The sequence below is a fragment of the Ptychodera flava genome, chromosome 4, assembly GCF_041260155.1.
Source record: "Ptychodera flava strain L36383 chromosome 4, AS_Pfla_20210202, whole genome shotgun sequence".
In the NCBI taxonomy this organism is placed as follows: Eukaryota; Metazoa; Hemichordata; class Enteropneusta; family Ptychoderidae; genus Ptychodera; species Ptychodera flava.
Window position 1 is genome coordinate 28,582,769 of NC_091931.1, and position 16,511 is coordinate 28,599,279.

The 16,511-nt window shown below is 35.3% G+C and overlaps 1 protein-coding gene across 6 annotated transcripts in view; it reads left to right on the top strand.

Moving 5' to 3' along the window:
• Positions 1–400: 400 nt before the first annotated feature.
• LOC139131379 (serine/threonine-protein phosphatase with EF-hands pef-1-like) overlaps positions 401–16,511 on the top strand; it is an 87,261-nt gene continuing 71,150 nt past the window's right edge. For 3 of the 6 annotated variants that reach the window (XM_070697396.1, XM_070697397.1, XM_070697399.1), the window contains exon 1: positions 720–844. The gene's annotated coding sequence lies outside the window, so the exon portion shown is untranslated. Of the gene's footprint in view, positions 845–16,511 lie in introns of all 6 variants that reach the window. The other 3 variants (XM_070697401.1, XM_070697400.1, XM_070697398.1) reach the window with 3 other exon arrangements.

Below are 16,511 nucleotides of genomic sequence, written 5' to 3' on the forward strand. Positions count from 1 at the left end.
ATTTGCCCAATTGACAGCAATAGAGTGGTATCTGATTAAATCTTTGAATTTTGTCGAATGTCTTTTTTGTACTGTGTGCATGATATATCTTCAAAAAAATGTGAGAAATTCTAGTTTAAAATAACTACCAAGTTCATGCTGTTGATGGACACGGGAGAAAGATGGCTGATGGAACTTGCGGAAGACATTGTGATCGGAAAGTTATACTGTAGATGGAGCATATTTTGAAGGAATGGTAATGATTACCCACTTGGGATAACGTATTTATTGACTGGGTTTTTATACACAACTTGAGCCATTTAGAGCACTGAAGACTGACTCTGCCAAGTTTTTTGTTTTGTTATTTCCTCTAAACTGAAAACACATGGAATTTCCCCCTTTGTAATAATAGTTTTGAGCTACTACGCCCCTTGTCACAATACACTGGTACGCCTCGAAACTGCAACAAGGTGCACTTTTTGGCTGACTGCGAAGTTGCTTTGAAGTTTGTTTCCATGGTAACGGCTGCGACACCAACTTACGTCACCGTGGACCAAAATTCGTGACAACCACTGCAATCAGACGGCCTACACTTACCTACGCAAGTTAGTTCGCAATGCAACCCTGAACACGGGCACTGCCGAGCGGTTTTTGTCGATTCCTCAACGAAATTTCTCGTGAAAAGTAATTATAGACATTCCCTCAGCTGACGTCTGGCCACCCCCATTTCCGGACGAGTTGTAGTTTCGCCCACCTACAATTTATTATGGCCGCCGTTCTCACACAAAAGGCGGTGGGACGATGCGTACATCGGCAATATTTCAGTGAAAAGGCTTGGGAAGGATAGTCGGTCAGCGCAGGTAACGTGAGTAGTCACCTGTATCTTACACTTATTAATTATTTTGTCGTTTCAAATATCTGCTAGCATGGGCGGCTGTTTATTTTTTAACCTAACGACTGAGGCCACTCGATAAGGTCGCAAATCGATTCCCTATTTAACAGCTATATTTCATTCACACAAATACACACGTACACTCTATGTTTGGAGACTGTCAATAGCAACACGCGTGATTGTGTGTGGTATCTCCAACGCACTCGGAGAGTAATATCGGTTGCATGGTACACTTACGTGTTTTGTGTCACAAAGACGATTTTTTATCAGCAGAAGGGAAAATGAAATATTCACAAGTGAAAGTGACCGCACGCTTACGGCCGATGACAGAAAACCAACACTTCAAACAGTATATTTTTTCATTTTCGTTATGTGTGAACGTAACCTTGATCGGCCGTGTAGTACACCGTGTAGCACAACTTTCACAAGGCAAGATTATGTTGTGCAGTACGAGTATTCCTCAGTATTAATACATATTAAATGCAGTGTTTATGTATATTGGCAATGGCACATGAACGTTTGCGAGTGTTTATGGATTGTGAGAATCGCAATCGTGGCTTTCGCCACTTCGTATATGATCCAACTTTTCGGATCGTCGTGTATTTGCTGAAAACATCGTCAGGTGACCTGTTTTTGGCCCATCAAAGGTAAAGCGAAAGGTGTGGAAAGCCTATCAGCTTTCGACCTGCAAAAAAATGCATGCACGCACATGTTTGTGCGATTTCAAAGTGGCACTACGTACATACGTACATCCGTCCAGGTCGTTGGAAATGTGACAGTGCACATAGCAGACATAGGGTAACTGTACAGGTGGCTCGGTCAATTTATTATGCGAGAACTGTGAAATATGACACTTTATAAAGTCTGAAGTACACTGTTGACATACAGGAATTTCATTTTGACATCTTTACGTACAGGTATGCCATGTCCCCTGACGTTGCCAGGATTTGAAGGCCAAATAATGTTTGACTGCGGTTTGTACTGCCAAACAGCAACATTTGCACATAATAATATTACTTGTTCTGGTTGACTATTCGAACTGCAAAACAAAGCGGGTAGTAACAGTAGCAACTACAGGTAGTACATTAGCATGAACTACAACCACCCTGGAATATCTCCCACCTTTGTGCATCACATCATTTTTTGTAGGAATATTTTTTTTTATATCAGTGTCACATTTATTGGTAGTCTAAGGCTGCCTCTGTGTATAAAGTTCTATATTTATCCACCGATTAAAAAAATTGCTGTTGTTGTTGTCTCTGGATTTCCACACTCTATTTTTCTGTATAGTTGCCATGGTGACTGCACATATGTATTTGAAAGGACGTGATTTGTACAAAAGACTTTGTTCTGTTGGTAAACATATAATCAATAAGTTGATCAATAACTTTATTGATTACAAATGTTCACTTTTTGTTCCAAAGCGAATGGATAGACAGTTCTTACAGTCTCAGGTATGTGTTTATAACATACCTTAGTAGAAGTTTTGATAATTTACTGTAACATCATGAAATAGCAGGTGAATGTTTCTGTTTTACTTTGTGAAAAGTTATCTACAGTGCTGTATCTCAATCAATTTTACTGTACAAAGTGCGAATGCGGGAACTTAGGTGATTATGATAGCCACATATTACTTGTTAAGTGTAGTGGTGAAGTTTTCACTGAGCTGAGAGAGTTGAATTCCCAATATGCTCCATTAAGTCCTGTGGTATAATCTGGTAAAGTCTATCTTCAGTCTATCTTTTAAGTATAGGGACAAGTTATCATCAAAATTGATGGACTCAATCCATTTGCTAATTTTAAAACCTTTTTTTTGCACCAGGGCACAGGAGATTGTTTTAGATTTTCATTTTTGACGCAACTCTAAGAATTTGCTCTTCTCTGCAAATATAGTGTATATTCTACTATTCTTATTAGTATCAAGAACACCTTTATTTTCAGTGGTTGTGTAAATTCAGTTCAACCGTAAACTTTGTTCGCGTAGCCGCTCTGGACTCCATGGATAAGTTCAGTTTAAATCATGCGTAGGAAACAATTGGGTGCAACCACAATATTTGTGATAAAACGACTGAAAAATCACATCAGGAGAAATCAGTCAAATCCACAATGTTGATTTTATAGGCAAATAAGCAGTTTCATGATGATTGGATTTGTGTTAAAATGTTCAAATGACATATTCATGTTTAAAGTGAGAAACGTGAGAGTTTAAAAGGGAACGTCAAATCACTTATTTTGATAAGGCAGTGTCATAGCTGGACTGGTGAAGATTATTTTCCTGGTTTAGCTCATCAATGGCGCTGATTGCAAATGACATAATTTTTCCTCATCAATATGCAAAGATAAATATTTGTCTGCATTTTCTGCAAGAACAAAAATAAAACCTGCTAGTGTTACAAAGGATACTGAAGGTCACACTTATTTATGGCTCAGACGACAAGCTGCAACAACAGCCGTGCATGCAACAATAGCATTCGTCCGAATTTCAGGCAGTAGTGTCCCAAGTCGTGCGCACGCAGCTATATTTAGTAACAAACCTAAAATTGCGATCAGCGCTATTGCTGACAACAGCTCACTCCAGAACATGGCCTCATTACTTTAGCCTGAAATCCAGTGTCTATCTTTTACATGATCCCTAGAGATTTCTTGATTTAATTTGAAAAAGTGTGCTTGAGCACAATGCCTTAACTTTATTTGGTATAATTAAAACTGAGATTTGTTCACAATGGGCTCTAATCATTGTTTTCATAAAAATATTTGCTATTTGTGTAAATATATTTAGGGGATGAGGTGAGGGTGGAGAGAAGGTGTTAAGGAAAATATGTTTGTTATAGGTGGCAGTGATTTTGGTGAAACCAGTCGTAAACACAGTATTTGGTTTTGATGTTCTACCTTTGTCAGCTCATCTTCAGAAAATGCAATCACACAGGGCCAAAATTTGCCTTGGGATATTTAATACCGATATTGAACAATTGCATTTCGCGTTCATTCTATGGTGTTCTCTGTCGATAAATTTGCACCCATCAGTTTAATCAGCCAGAAGGGAGGGCATTTTATTTTATCATGAATGCGCTATTCAGAATGTGAGGTACTGGAGAATGAATTCCAATTTGGTGACGTCTGGGAAGCTGTATATTTGAAAGATAGTCTGGGCGCATCTCAGCAAGATAGCACGATGTTAGGGGAGTGATTGTAAAAATCTCTTAAAAATAGTTCCATTTTCATTACAACTATACAGACCTATCCTGGATATATCAATGATTTTTGTATATGTGATTTTGCTGCTGTTCACAAATACTGGCTACTCTACAAATGTGCAGCGCATATATTACCAACAGATGTTCTGAACGTGCTGAGTTGACGGTATATATATTTATATATGGATAGATAGATAGATAGATAGATAGATTGATAATCAAATTACTTCAAGTACAAATAATACCTAGTTTCATGCATCCTGCAATCTTCAGACAAGATTCTGTCTGAAGAATGCAGAATACATGAAACTTAAGCAACAGATAATATTACTTATATATATATATATATATATATATATATATATATATATATATATATATATATATATATATTCGAAGCAAATTTAGTTTGAATATTTAATTCCTTTATTTAGCTCATAAAATCAGCATCATTTTAAATTGTTATCAAAAAAGCAAGTTTAAACAGAACATGGGTCAGTGTTATACTGTTTATACTTGAAAGTAAGCATGTAGTTTTGAAATCATATCTGATATTTGCCCCAAGTATTCCTATGCGGTAAATTAAATCAGTGTCACTTCATTTTTGTCAATTTTGTATACTGTTTCATTTATTATTATGCCAGCATGTTGTTTGGCATTCGAAGCATGTTCTGAAATGAATAGTTTGCAAGACTTGACTCCCACCATACAACCCCATACATCAACTGTTGCAGCTTTAATTAAATGGAGGTTTATAATTACTGGTATCTGTCTGGTGCTAATTAGCTATGTTAGAAATGCTATTCTAAAAATAAACAAAATACATAAACCTTGGCATGAATACATTTTGAGTGACAGTGGACATAGGCTGTGCGCGTCTTACCATCATGAATCAACATACAGGTAGTTTGCATTTACAAGTAATTGTTAAGTGGGTGTTTATAATTTGCTGATAGTAATGATATTATTATTATTATTATATGATAATTATGATACAGTCGTAAGTACAATAGTAATGATAATCGGATGTGACTTTTCATTGGCAACAGTTTTTGATCAAAATTTTGAAGAAAATTTGAAAAACATATTGTCTGCAACGAAAATATTCTTTGCAATATATTTTTTTTTGGCAACAAAAATTGACTTTAGCGCTCATGAAAAGATACATCCGTTTGGTCCAAAATTATCAAAATAATCACCAAAAAATTCATAAAATTTGGAAAAATGTTGCACAAAAATTTTGATGGGAAAAATTACAGCATTCAAAGAGTTAAGCATCATAATTGATAATACCCTGAGTTTGCCTTTAGTTTTGGAGTGTAAAGCCTAAAGCTATGGAAATTTCACAAATCCAGTGTACAGTAGTTTCACTATCTTTGGTACAAACTGATTTCTGACTGAAGGTTATAGCTGTAAATGCAGTCAGAACATATTCAGTATTTGAAATTGCACTGCATTCCATGCTTTAATATCTGCTTCATGTCTACAGTACAATGTGGTGCTGTAAAAGCTACATAATGATAAGTGAATGCAAAGTAAATCAATGAACTGTGAAATGTTCAATGCAGGACTCCAATTACCTCAAGAAAATTCTGAATGTAATTAGACCATGCAATTCTCATTGATAAGGAGTTGCTTGAATAATGCATTTGTGTGTCAGGCCCATAAACACTGCATGTGATTAAATAATAATTGATTAATTAGGACCGTTGATCATCCATGAACATGGTTATTCAAATATTAAGTAGCTTGCTCATGAATAAATGCTGGTGATTATATTGGAAGAAGTTTCCACTGTCTGCGTCAACTAACAAATGAAATTATTAGTTTTTGTTCCGACAGATGATGTAATTAGCTCGCAGATAATCCATTTTGTTATGGTTTGCATGTCTCCTCAACCATAACAGATACGTCCTCAAAATGTTCATTGCAAAATACAGCTGATGATTTTCCAGGCAGACCATGGAGTTCACCAACTGCAGCAAAAGTGAATGCCCGTTGCTAAAAATTGTCAGTCTTCACGCGCAAGTTGTGTACCTTTTTGCAAAAAAACATAGACAAACTTTGTTTTTGTCTGTTCTGGATAAGAAGATGAATGATAAGTGACCAACACTAAAGATTTAAGTTGAGTTTAATGATTGTCCTGACCCATTTTATATTGGATATCAGGGTGAAATATTATTCTTAAGCTAGAGGACTAAAAAGTGATTTGGTAGCATTACAGGTTCTTGAAATAGAACTATTCTGTTAAAATGTATTATTATGTCCAGATATCAGGTTGATAACATGTAGCATATTTGACTAAGGTGTTTTGGAGACCGGTAAGCCAGACTGAATTTGTTTTGCTCAATCAACAGGGATGGCTACCTCATTGACAATTGTGTGTTTGTTGTACGTGTTTGTGATGCTGGAAACCTATCATTCTGAAAAGCTATTCACAACTTGGTAATATCAATGACAATTTCAATTCAGATACTTGTCTGAGATACAGTCTAATACATAGACTTGGTTCAAGTCGGTGAATTTTAAAAAAATAAAATCACTTATAATAGTTTCTTTTGTGTCTCTCCTATTTCGTACAAACCTATCCGGAATTTGGCAGCTCACGCCAGGTTTTCCCAGCGATTGAATGCGTCACGTTTGAGTCTGCGCAGTAGTGAGTTAGTTTCTGCCGGATTCACCGACTTGGACTTCTTGCAAAGTACAGGCGGTGAGACGGACTGTGTACACAGTGACGTAGAGCAAATACAAAATGATTGACAGCCCCCGCCGTTATTCTGGCCAATAAGAAGAACGCTTGCTAATAAACCTCTGCATGCATTAAAAAGTTTGTTGTCATCTCCGTGCAAAGCTAGACATCGAGTACGTTTTATATCTGGGCGAATAATAGCATCAAGTTCGTACATCCACCGCGTTTTACAACTGATCGGTCGACCACCGCTAATCATGCGAGATTACCAAAGAAAGCTTGTTGAGAGTTACATTGAGGGAAAAGATGTGTTCGTCTGCACACCAACCGGCAGCGGAAAATCACTGACATACGAAGTCGCTCCACATTGTTTTGATTTCCATCGCTTTGGGCACGTAAGAGAACAGGCTACAACTGTAAGGACGGTGTCTTTTTCCATCCTTGAATAACCGGCGACGATTTTCGCATTATGTAACATGGGCCCCACAAACAACACATATTTTCACGCGTTTTCGGTGATAGAACAGAGGTCGTGCTGACTTTTGTGGGAGTGATCGCACTCGACATTTTGTCAACAACGCCATGTGAGTTATATGCACGTCTCGTTTGGGTCAATTGGCAACTCCTCCCAATGTGTAAAATTTAGTGATGTCATCTTATGAATAATATATGAGTAAAGAAAACGTCATCTCATGAATAATTTATAGCAACGCAAACCCTGCAAGAAAGCCAAGTCTGTGATTCCGGGTGAAACTCCGCTGTATAGCGTTCACTCCACTCATCACGTTCACCCTACTCATCGCGTCCACTCACGCGCGCGTTTCACATGAAAGCAAAATACAAATCATTGCGTTCACTCCACTCAAACATTCACAAATCACAGACTTGAACCAAGTCTATCTAATACATACCCTACATGATTTTTCCATCATTTGCTCTGAGTCTAGCAATCAATATCCAGAAAAAAACTGGACTATTTGGAATCTTGATCAGAAACAAGTAAGAAATGAGTTTGCAAAAGGCAAGGAAAGAAATACAAATTACTTTAATTCTCTAGTAAGATTCAAACACACAGGTAATGGTTGAAACAGAAAAAAAGAATGTTTGTGGTTGAACTTTTTGTAGCATGTACATGCATACCATACACATATATATACTGTGATGTATGTGTGGCACATGCACATTTTCAAATTTTCACAGCTTAATGACAATGGTTGACACATACATGTCACTTTAATACAAGATGTTTTAATGTGACTGGACTTTACTTTGCTTTCAAATGTTAATCATCTTGCAGTCATAATGCAGGATATTTCCAGGCAATATTCTGTGTTAAATTTGTGATCCTGCAACATACCATAATCTGCAAGACATAAGTTTTTGATATTCTGAGTATCAGCGCTTCTCAGCCTATACTTTCATCACAGGGACTCAGTAATCAGGTTCTTGTTTATGTTGTTATTTGCTGATGAAATTGAAGAACGCAAAATTGTTGTAGCTGTTAATTGTCTCAATCTGATATTTGTATCATTGAAAATACAAGGAAAAGTAAAACCATTAAATCATCAAACAGATTCCACAGCTGTATTAAAATACTAGGGAGGTACCGACCCAGGGTGCTTAAGTACAGAGCTGACTGTAACACTCATTATATTGCAATTCAGTTTAAGACGGTAACTCTGAGCTCATCTATTCTTTTTTCTGGCAAACATTTAGACAATTCAGTGGCATCAGGGTAAGGATTAACTAGCATTTGCCAATTTCTTTGGTACACAGACATGATTACTTCAAAGTTGCAGAAACCACAATTTCTTTTTGCATATAAACTTTGTTATTACTATGTAAAAGCTGCCTATGTCATACACAAAAGCATGCTGAAAGATATGGGACAATGAGATTAGGAAAATGTACAGAATGCACATAATTTGATAATATTACGTGTATAGCATTGTCCTAGAAAGATATGAACTGTCTGATTATCATCATTTATCATTTTCTCTGGATCTGCATGAAAAATTAACTCGAATGTTGTCATTTTGGTTCTCTGCGAATTTACCAACTACTATAAAAAATGTTCAAAATATTGCCGACCCACAGAATGTATACCAGTAGTAAAATGTATCCAATTCCATTTTGGTACCGCCCAGTTCAGAAATATATATACAATAAATCATCGTCATTTGCATATTCGTAGCTACCAGATATGCTGTTGAATATTGTACTGCTAATAGTGAAGTAATGTTATTTTCTCGTTTTCAGTTCGTCAAAAAAAATTGATTTGTTGATTAAATTGTATCTAACATAGAAATTAATGACTACTAGTTTACTATGTGAAATGTGTTCAAAACTTTAATCTTTGCCAGTCATGGAAATAGTCATTGAAGTTAAAATGTAAAATTCTGCATCTTATTTTCAAAATTACATGCAACTTTGCATACTGTCACCCAATAATCTAGCTGCAAAAATGAGTTATAAAATTAAAAATGTGTATTAAAAAGAAACACAATCTCTTCTTTGCTCCAGGCTGAATATGATATTTATGATCAGAAACATTACACATAGAATTTATGGCAAGACATCAATGGGTGGCATTAAAGCTGCTTGTATGACCTTTGAACTCATCTGCCTGGATTCAAGCAGAGTTGCTAATAATCATGTGCGTGCTCCAATGAAATTAGATTTTATTGTAGTTCCTCTTTCATAGCAAGAGTGAAAGATCAGAACCCCTAACCACTCGTTTGCATGCCAGCCATTTAGACTCTGGAAATAAGAATTGTGTCTGCATGGATATTCAGTCATTGGAGTTGGACGTCCAGAAGCCAACAGAAATGCTGTAATATTCCATGAGTGATCATGCAGTTGATGAACACATAGTGGCTGCAGTGTGTAATAGTTTATATGAACTGAATGAAGCAGACGAATCAAAATGGCCGAAACAGTTCAAATTTTAACTTGATTACAGCACTGATTGGTGAGTTTATATTTTGAACTTCCTCAATAACCTCCCCCCCACCTTCCCCTCTGTTCTAATTGAAATATCTAAAATATTCTTAGGAGATGCATGAACTATCAAATCATACTTATAAGACCAGTTTAAGCTCTTTTTCTTGTAAATGGTTCAACTGTTATAGACATCAACTGACTTCATTGCATTAGATAGATACGAAAAAAATGCTTCAACTTGTCAGGAGATAATCAGCCATGAAAAAGAAAATGTCGAAGTTTCAAAATCATCCAACTGGATGCCCGTAAGACCGGAACGGTATTATATGAATTATCGCAGAACACACTTCCCATTGCATTTCACAATGTGTCGCTTGTTCTGTCGTTGCCCACGGCCATGTAGTCCAATGTCTCAGTTGATAAAAGTAAACTGTGAAGGTGAGACTTTTTCAGAGTTATTAATTCTCAAAGAAATGATCATTTGATCAAGCAACTGAGAAAAAAATCCCATATTTTAGATATCGTGATGTTATTGTGAACTACAAACATTAGCATTCCTGTATTGCCTTCCGTCTTTGTATTCATCTGATAATTTTCATGACCGTTTTGGAAAAGTGCAAATGTTTGTCAAAAACAGTTCTGTTGTGAAAAATTCCACAAAGGAAGTAGTTATTCTTTAAGAAAGTTTTTCGTGCAAATCACAATATGCTTGTGTGGATTTTTAATTTATATTTACATGAATTGCAACAATTGAATTTTGTGAATTGTTTTTATCAAGTTAAAGATGGATGTTAGTAAGTCATAAAGAGTCAATCGTAATGTTGCAACGTTGTAATATTATTGCTTTACTTAGAATGCGTGAATCTCAATTTTAATTAAAGATGATCTGTGTATCATCTGCACATGCGATATACACTTGCAGAGTTTAATATGCTGGCAAGGTTCAATATAGAAAATGAAATTACTCAGAGATCCCACAGGAAAAAAATGTTTTATTGAACATGTATTGTTGATGTGACAGTTGAAAAATAATTGTACCAGAAGTGAATAAAAGTGAAACACATACTGAGCTTTAATAATACCAACAGTGCGTGTATAGAAACAGAGTTGTCGAAGAGGTGTTGCATGATGAAGAAGGTTATTCAGAGTACAACAGCTAGGAATGTTTGATGGATTACCCAACAGATCACAACCATTGTCAGTATAACAATGGCATAGTCACAAAGTAAACAATTCTCCCAAGTGCATCATCCACACAGACAATGTAGATACTCAAAAAAAAACAACACTACCTTCATGAAGGTTTGCATTTTCGTGTTGCCACAGTTGCCATATAGTCTAGGACTTCTTTGTTTAATGGTGTATGCTCAGTAATGTTCTCACCGTGTTTTGATGGGAGTGACATAGTATATTATATATATATATATATATATATATATATATATATATATATATATATATATATATATTATATATATATATATATAAATATATATATATATATATATATATATAAAATATATATATAATATATATATATATATATATATATATATATATATATATATATATATATATATATATATATATATATATATATATAGTATATATGTATGTGTGTGTGTGTAGAGAGTGCAATCCTCGGCATTTGATAATTTCTGAACAGTCCGCACAAAATTGACAATATAGATACAATAGTGTCACAGATATATAGTTTTACCACTGTTGCGCCTATTCAATTACAAGTTATGCATTTGCTGTATGGTGGAATTGTCGGTATACCTACCTGCAGGTAATGAGTGTTTGTTTATGTGATTGCACGCAGTTCCAACTGTACCCTTATCTGGAGGGCTGCTTATCTCAACTGAGACAGCTAATCTTAATATTGATGTTTTGGCTTGCGGAGGTACTCCTAATATCTGTACAAATATTCCAATCTCCCTTGATAACAGAAATCCAGACTGTCCCAGAGAGTTACATTTATTTTTAATTTATTAAAATTAAAAAAATTCTTTGAATATATGCATGAAGATTGAATGCAACTAAAGACAGTATGGGTAGGTTAAAGTGGGTATCCTGTGAATATTGAAATGTGTAACATAATAACCTGGCTGTATGGCATAGCCATCACACGAATATGCTGAGTGCGTCCATCGTGTGTACCGCTAAAAGCAGCCATCAAGCCCCTAGGGTATAATAACTGCATTTTTTTTTATGAGCTCTTGTTTATAGTTTGTAAACTCGTTAGATTAACCAAAACAACGTTGCTCGGCACATTTGTACCTTCAGACAAAGACCAATATAAATCTTCTAGTGTACAGTACAATATGTACAGACAAGCTGCTTGTTCATCAAAAGTAGGAGACATATTAAAGGGATACAGTCATCGGAACTGCACGCAAAGGTTGTCTGGGACCCATATGACCAATGTATACACAATATCTGATGTACGATCATGATGATTGATGAAAGTTAAAACATGTATGTCATAATCTACATTGTATAATTTAAATGTTACAGCTAGGATGATGAGGTGCATCTGGATATCGTTCAGGAAATACATTGTTTGTGGACAAGAAACTCGCACAGGCAGAGTTCCGACGACCGTTTGCCTTTAAAGGAACTCAACCAGTTGCAGTAAGCTTGCTTTACCTGGTCGCCTGGTGACGTGGCCTGTTAACACACTCACACCATTAATAACAATGGGTTTGAACTATAGCAGGGTGGTGAACGAGGAAAGCAAAACATATTACCAGCAGTAGCAGCTTGTGCACATGCTAGCTGTGGTTGAAAAGGACCAGTAGCTGCAATTTTGATATTTTTTTTTTTACAGTTTCTTGTTCTACTTCCCAAACCATGTTGAGATACACAGTATTCAGCTTGTCAGCTCAGCCTGTACATGTAGACTGTATTGTTATTGTTGACAAGTGAATTCTGGCCTGGACAAGAATTCAAATTTAAACAGTAACAGTGCATTCTATCTGTGTAATAGATGCTGTGTTGACAAGCTAAATAATTGTTTCAACTTGCTTTAGGGAGTAGAATGCAAGAACGTGCAATTGACATACAAAACGAAAGCGATGAAAAAGTCCTCAATAGTTTTAGTTACAGCTACTGGACCTTTAATTAACTATCACTCTGAAAAACTACTACATTTGAATTCAACAATTGATTGTATAAAGACAATTTACTGTATTCATTCATCTTGCAGCTTTACCAGATAGAGCAAATAATTAAAAAATATGAAATGATCAGACAGAATACTGTCACATATGTCAGACAGTTAGAAAAGCAGAAACACGCAAACCAAAAATAAAATAGTACTATTTAACACAACAATTTATGTGGAGTTTTAATTTAGAAAACACATATTTCCAATATATTGGAACAGAAACTGTACAGCGGGAGAAGGGGAACTCAGTACTAGCCTGGCCGCTGTACGGGAGTGCTGGCACTTTCCCATCCCCTACCCAAAGTGTCTGTGGTAAATTAGAGAGTATGTTGTATGAGGCTGGCTGTGTGTACAGTTGAGGCAGTCTGCTAATTATCTCAATTGATATAACTGACTCTTTGCAAATATGCAAAATTGTATTTTAATAGTTAAAAAAATACAGGAGAAATGTTTTCGGCACACCTGAAATTAATGTACTACTTGTGAATTGGCAAAATTTTCATTGTCATACTCTCCATGTTTTACTGGGTAATTGCTATTAAGATACCTTTCAAATAGAAATGTATATGTAAGTCAATTAATTATAGTTATGTTAAAGTGATTGAAGGTATTTTTTTTAATTAAGGTATGCCAACTTTGTTTTTTCCAGCTTTGGTAAAAGCTTTAAAGACTGTTTTTCACAATCAATTGGGAAACACGTACCCACTGACATCAATTGGCAAACATGGATGCTTTTGGGAATATCAGCTTTTAATTGATGTTGTCACCCTGTGAATTAGGCAATTTAATTATCTAGTGTGTGTTCTGAACTGGCAGATCTGATCATTAGCATGTACTAGGTCTTGCATAAATTTTTCTCCAAAATGACAATACAGTGCTGACTTGATGGTAAAATTGTGTCCTGTCAGTAGAGATGTTTGAGAATCATCCATAAGCAGGCAGCTGACGAAAACATGAGGAGCCATCTTGGATGGATAATTGCTGTTGTTGCTGTCAGATATCAGCACATGATTATACATGAGAGCTTGCACTGAAAGCCATACATGGACAGCACCATTAGACAGTCTAATTACTGGAACACTTTGTTGCCTAGAAAGTGATGAAGAACGGATGAAGTAGGTGTAATGGGCCGCTAATGCAGTGATATAAGTCAGAAAATTACATTCATGAAATAAAACAAGGTGAAATAGTATGTCGTTTTACAATTCGTGTACATAAAAGTGTCACTTTAAGTGGTCGCGGGCAGTCAATTTATTTATAGCTACAGGTAATTTAGCACGAAGTGTCAGTATAGGTCTAAATTTACATGCTCTGTTACCTTGCACTGATATGATTTTCTGAAGACATTGTCTTTCACTGACAGTCATTACAAATACAGGTCTAATGTAATATGCAATATGTGGAGATGTGACTGATTCTCCTAGAATGATATTTTGAGAGAAAATCTGCATTTAGGAAATGCATCGTGACAATTACTGATGTCTGCATCAACATCAAGGAGACCAATGTAAGTCCAGATAGTTTACAGAAGCTATGCATGCAAAAAATGCATTACCAACATTGTTTGAGGTACTTTGTTGTACTTTTTTGTACTGTACATGTTTCCTGTACAGTATGTATGTACTACGGTTTTGCAGATTACTTTAGCGGTAAGTGCAAATTACAGATTTCTGTTTTTGAAAATTTTTCTCTGTGTGACCCAGATGGAGCTTTAGAAAAACAGTAATTCACAAAGTTGCTCCAGGCAGCGACTTTCCTTCCGTAAATAGAGCTTGCTTCATGCTCTACATTCTTGTGAAATGTTGGTTTAACACTGAGAGCACAAACAGGATCCATATGATATACATTATACTGTGACTTTACCTTTGTAATACAAAGTTAAGTTATATTCAGATTGAAAATAGTACTTTTGTTGTTAAAGATGACATGTGGTTTAGCTGTGCAATCAAAAATATGAAGTACTTTGTTTGATCTTCTTGTAATTATGGTAATTATTGTCAGTGACTTTTTTACCTCCGCTGTCAGCGACGCGGAGCTTATCAAATAGGTTGATTTTCCGTCGTCGTCCGTCGTCGTCCGTCTCCCGTCGTCCGTCGTCGTATGTCAACAATTGCCTTCTCCTCTGAAACTGCAAGTCCAATTGCTTTAAAATTTTATATGCAGTTCACTTAGGGTGACCTCACTTAAGTTTGTTCAAATCGTAGTGAAATTTGCATATTTGTATTTTTGGGGCATTTTTTGCTGTTTTTGGTAAAAAAATCTTCTACTCTGAAACCGCTTGTCCAATTGCTTTAAAATTTAATATTCAGTTTACTTAGGGTGACTTCAGTCAGATTTGTTCAAATTGTAGTGAAATTTGCATATTTGTATTTTTAAGGCAATTTTTGTCATTTTTGGTAAAAAAATCTTTAAAAATCTACTTCTTCAAAACTAACAGTCAGATAGCTTTGATATTTGGTACATATGTCCCTAGGGATAATCTATTTCAGATTTCTTCAAGTTGTGCAGAAATATGCAAATTTGCTATTTTAAGGCAACTTTTGCCATTTTTGGTCAAAAAATGAATTTCTCAAAACGTACTCAACTGATAGTTTTGAAATTTGGTATACAGGTTTGTATTATGAACTAAGTAATACATATTGAATTTCTGATGAAATCTGTAATTTTGTATTTTTGGGACAATTTTTGCCATTTTTGGTCAAAAAATGTGTATTTCCAAAACTGCTCATCTGATATCTTTGCAATTTGGTATACAGGTTCCTAGGGATTATTTAAATGATATTTATTGAAATTATGATGAAATCTGCAATTTTGTATTTTTGGGGCAATTTTTGCCAATTTTGGTCAAAAAATGTGTATTTCCAAAACTACTCATCTGATAGCTTTGCAATTTGGTATATGGGTTCCTACAGATCATCTTAATGATATTTATTGAAATTATGATGAAAATTGCAATTTTGTAATTTTGGGGCGATTTTTGCAATTTTTGGTCAAAAAATGTGTATTTCCAAAACTACTCATCTGATAGCTTTGAAATTTTATATACAGGTTTCTATAGATGATCTAAATGATATTTATTGAAATTATGATGAAATCTGCAATATTGTATTTTTGGGGCAATTTTTTCCATTTTTCGTCAAAAAATGTGTTTCTCAAAAAGTACTGGTCTAACAGCTTTGAAATTTGGTATACAGGTCTCTATAGATGAACTAAATTTGATCTTTTGAAATTATGATGAAATCTGCGGTTTTTAGTTTTGGGGCAATTGTTACCATTTTTGGTCAGAAAATTTTATTCTCAAAAAACTACTCATCAGATAGCTTTGGTTGACATGTTCTTAGGGATGGTCCGATGTGATATATTCAAAGTATGATGAAATCTTCAATTGTGTATTTTTGCAGCTATTTTTGCCACTTTTCTGGCCACTGCATTGAGCTATCAAAGATTTCCACCTTCTTCATCAACATGTGTCAAAAATAGTTATTCTCTACATAAACACAGCGGAGCTATATCGGCCGCTAGGTCACTTGTTTTGATAAGAGAAATTGGCTGAAAATTTTGTTGAGAAAACTTTGAGTAAAAGTTTAATTCTTTCAATTTCAAAGCAAATATTACCTAATCATTTGGTAGCGCATAGCGGGC